Source organism: Chrysochloris asiatica, unplaced genomic scaffold (assembly GCF_000296735.1).
Source record: "Chrysochloris asiatica unplaced genomic scaffold, ChrAsi1.0 scaffold00178, whole genome shotgun sequence".
In the NCBI taxonomy this organism is placed as follows: Eukaryota; Metazoa; Chordata; class Mammalia; order Afrosoricida; family Chrysochloridae; genus Chrysochloris; species Chrysochloris asiatica.
The window spans coordinates 3,351,005-3,355,673 of NW_006408696.1; the positions used below are offsets into that span (position 1 = coordinate 3,351,005).

Consider the following 4,669-nt stretch of genomic DNA (forward strand, 5'->3'; position numbering starts at 1 on the left):
CTGGAGGGGGTGGGAATGATCCTTGCTGTAAAGATTTGTTCCCTCTTTTGAGCTACTGCATCCATAGGTGTAGGTCAAGTTCATCAAATTGTATCAGATTGCTCTTTTTTTCCTCTTCTTTCTTCTTCTAGTTGAGCTCTGATCATCCAGTCTTTGAAACCAGGTCAAGTGGGTATTATCTGCAAGTGTGGGTGTTCTTGTGCATATGCCCTCTCTTCTTATCAGCTGGATGCTGATAGTCCTCTGTGGCTATGTCACTGACTCTGGGCCCAGGAGTCCCCAGTCCTCGCCACACTGCTGGCCAACCAGGTCTCCAGCTGGGTTCACAGGAGTCTATAGAATGTTGTAGGGCTTAGCTCACAGCTTCATTGCTGTTTTTCCCTCACTTCCCCTTATCGGTGATGACCGTGGTCACCAATCAGAGCGTGTATTCCCATTGAGTGTTAGTCTTGGAAGGGGGGTTGCTCTGAGGGGACCCAGCCACTTGCCTTGATGTCTCCTGAGTGAGCAACTTGCTTGTTCTTGTAGCAATCAGTTGGTCTGCCTATATTGTTTTGTATTTTTCCTGTCAGTCTTTCTTTCAAGAAGTATCTTCTGTTCTTCTAGCAGCTCCAGGCTGATCTGCTTGTCCTTTCAAGTGGAAATTTCCCACTGCTGAAGATTCTGGATGCTGTTCAGGATTCCACCTACAGTCTTATGTGATGCAGAGGCTCCACAGGAAGCCTCCTTCACTGGGCACGTTGTAGCCTGATTTTAGGGCTAATGCATCAGACAGCAAAGTCACTTGAACTGCAAGGTTGGTGGTTCAAGCTCACTAGCTGCCTCTTGGAAACCCAATACAGGGTCGCTATGGGTCAGAATTGACTTGATGGCACTTAACAACAACAACAATCAGTTATAGGCAGAAGACAGACTTACAAGCTCTCTATGGTGATATTTCTGGCTATTCCTTTCTCTCCCTCTCCAGTGTCTATTTTATAATGGTATGCCAGGGAAACCAAGGTTCAAAAGACAGCCGAGCATCTTAACATTATTTCCCCCCTTTTGCCCATTCCAACCATGTCTCAATCCCTGTATCCCAGAGGCTGGTTGTTCCAAGGTTGTGCATACATCATTCTTTACCTCTGTCCCACTTAGCCCATGCAAACCTGCTTAATTGTTCTCCCATCTACTTTGTTCTTCCATTCCCCTCCCCCTTCTTGTAAATTGCCCCCATCCTTAGCACCCTAAGTATTCTGTGTCTGTTCCCTGCCCTGTGCTCCACCTTCCCCTCCCTCCTCACCCCACCCCTCACATCGCAGCAACCAGCAAAGAATCCCTCCCCCAACTTTAGTATGGGTTATTTTTCTTAGTATTTTACAGTAGTGGTCCTATGCAGTATTTCTCCTTTTGTGACTAACTAATTTCACTCAACATAATGTCCTCAAGGTTCATCCATGTTATGTGGTGGCTTGCAGCATCCTTGTTAATCTTCAATGTAGCATAATATTCCATTGTGTGTATGTACCAGTTTGTTTATCCATTCTTCAGTTGATGGGCATTTTGGCTGTCTCCATCTTTTTGCTATTGTAAATAGTGCTGCTGTGAACATTGGTGTGCATATATCCACTCATGTTATGGCTCGTATTTCTTGTGGGTAAATATAGGAACATTTTTTTGGAGAGGGAGGGAGCACCTTGAATTTTAATGTCTCCCTTTGGGGCGATGGGTCACACCATCCAAAGGTTGTCTGGCACTTTGGTATAGAAAGGATTTAGTTCAATGTGGTGCTGGTTTCGGGCACAGAAAGGCACACAGATTCAGTGATGACTCAGACGTCACCTCGGCTGGGTTGTGGAAGAAGGTCCCCAGGAGGGTAGTTAGGAAAGGCGGGCAGAGCATGGGTGCCGCCTGAATCTTGTTGCCAAAGGTAGTTGGGCTGGAGAGCAACCAGTTCTCAGGCTGGGGAAACACCACTCTGGGGGCCTCTGTCAGGCCAGTCCTCCAATTCACAGATCCGGAACCACAGCCCAATCTCCCTCTGGGCCCCTTCCACAGAGTCGCTAGCATGGATCACTTTCCTGCTGACGTGACCTCGGATGGTCCCTGGGACAGCTTCAGCCGCATCTGTGTCTCCGATCAGGACCCTTGAAGTACGGACCACGTTATGGCCTTCCCAGACCATGGCCACCACGGGGCCAGGGCTCATGTAGCAGATGAGGGCTGGGTAGAAGGGCTTCCTCCGAAGGTCGTGGTAATGCTCCGCAAGGATGCTCTCTGGTGACTGCAGCATCTTCATCCAGACTAACTTGAAGCTGCGCCTCTCGAAACGCCGGATCACAACCCCTACCAAACTCCGCTGGACCCCATCTGGCTTCACCGCCACCAGTGTCCGCTCCTGGGTCCAGGAGGGCCCTCCCAAGCTGTAGCGCGCCGGGCTTGGACACTGGGCCTGAGGGCTGCAGAGCCACGTCCGCAGCACGACGCCCCTCAAAAAGGCGCGCATGACCCCCGGCTGATCGGCCTCTATAGGAACATTTTTACAAAAAATATTAAATGTCTGCTTTGCTTACGTATGCAGTTGCTCAAAATTCCAACTGAAATGGAAGAATTCTTCATATTAAGGGTCAAGCTTGTTTTCTCAGTGACTGGATTGATTGATTGATTGTTGTTGTTGTGAAGTACTGTAGAGTTGATTCCGACCCATAGCGACCCTGTATAGGGTTTGCGAGGAGAGACTGGTGAGCTTGAGCTGCCAAGCTTACCGCGCATTAACCCACAGTGCCACACCAGGACTCCGCACTGAATTGATAGGGACGGGTAATTTAGACATTGGCTATCAAAAACAAAGACCTCAAGTGACTGGATTACAAACTTTCATGAAAGTTCATAGTTTCAGAATGAGGGGGGTAAGGTAGAATCCCTACTGAATAGTTTTCCTTTTTTCCAGATGGATCTGGTGAAAGGGGAGGGGGGATGCCAGTGATAGGATTTTATGATTCAATTGTGAGTAATTGTTATCAGGATTAACTGCAGTTGTCACAATTGTAATTGTAGATGTATAACTAAAAGGGGGGAGTAATCCATCTTTCATTTCAGGAACAGAGGATCCCAGGACCGTCAAGAAGGAAGAATATGAGTGGAGTGTGAGATTCTACCTAGAGAAGTGGCAACAGCAGAGGTGGTGGCAGAGGTGATGGCATGGAGAGACAGAGCAGTCGTGAGCTCTAGGCCCATGGACTGAGAAAGGCCAGGTGCCTGTAGGCAGAAGCCTGCCTTGCAGAATGTGCCTTTTGGTCATTTAAATGAATGACAACAATTAACAACAAACAACAATAACATGTGTACATCAAATGATTTTGCTTTGATATTTGTGAAAAATATGATGTAAAAGGAAAGCCACAGGAAGGATGCTGGATGAGTGTTGTTGCAGGAGGGGAATGTAATCACTGAGATGAAACAAAACATATGATTGGTTGAAAGTAAAGTGGATGATCTTGTCTGTTAACCTTTACTCAATTCACAATAAAAAGTTTTATAAAAATAAGCAAATGCCCGTGAAAACACTGCACGAAAGTTTTTTATAGACAGTCATTTCAGTGTCACCTCTCTGACACCGTCCCCTAGTGAGGTCCATATCTTCCTGATAACACCACTGGTTCAAACCCAGTCTCTCCCCAGGAAAAAAACAATCTGCTTCTGGAAAGATTGTTGTTGTTAAGTGCCATCGAGTTGGTTCCGAACCATAGCAACCCTGTAGAGGGTTTTTGATGAGTGGCTGCTAAGCTTGAGCTGCCAATCTTGCAGTTCAAACTGACTTTGCAGTCCAGCGCATAAACCCCTGGCACCACACTAGGATTCCAATGATGAGATGGTAACTAGAAATTTCAAAATCATTTTGAAATTGAGAAGTGCCCTTCTAAATAAAGCATTAATCAAAGGAGAAATCTCAAAGAAAGAGAATATATTTAAACTCAATGGTAATAAAAACATGACATTAAAATACATCTCATTCTCTCCAAGTGTTCGGTAATGTCTAAGAAGTTTTCATAACTTTGCTCACCGAGTGCTCCACCACGTTCATGGATATATTTGCAACAAAGGTTAATACCCATGTACAAATATCCTGTCAAGCCTATATATATTAACAGGTATTAATAAATACCCACTTTTCCTCCCATACCTAGTCAGCTTGCATCTACTCATTTGTTGTTATTGTTGTTGTTAGGTGCCATCAAGTCGGTACTCACTCATAGCGACCCTATGCACAACAGAACGAAACACTGCCCGGTCCTGGGCCAACCCCACAATTGTTGCCACACTTGAGCCCATTCATGCTACCACTGTACCAATCCATCTCCTTAGGGGCCTTCCTCTTCTCCCCTGACCCTTCACTTTACCAAACATGGTATCCTTCTCCAGCGATTGGTCCATCCTGACAATATGCCCGAAGTCTGGCCATCCTGGCCTCCAAGAAGCACTCTGGCTGCACTTCTTCCAACACAGATCCATTGGTTCTTTTGGCAGTCCATGGTACTTTGAATATTCTCCTCCAACACCATAACTCAAAAGTGTCAATTCTTCTATGGTCTTCCTTATTCACTGTCCAGCTTTCGCATGCATATGAGGTTATTGAAAATACCATGGCTTGGGTCAGGCACACCTTAGTCCTCAAGCTAACATCTTTGCT

At 46.1% G+C, this 4,669-nt stretch overlaps 1 pseudogene; it reads right to left on the reverse strand.

Annotated features, from left to right (window-relative positions):
- Positions 1 to 1,936: 1,936 nt before the first annotated feature.
- Positions 1,937 to 2,485, reverse strand: LOC102815641 (annotated as a pseudogene).
- Positions 2,486 to 4,669: the final 2,184 nt, after the last annotated feature.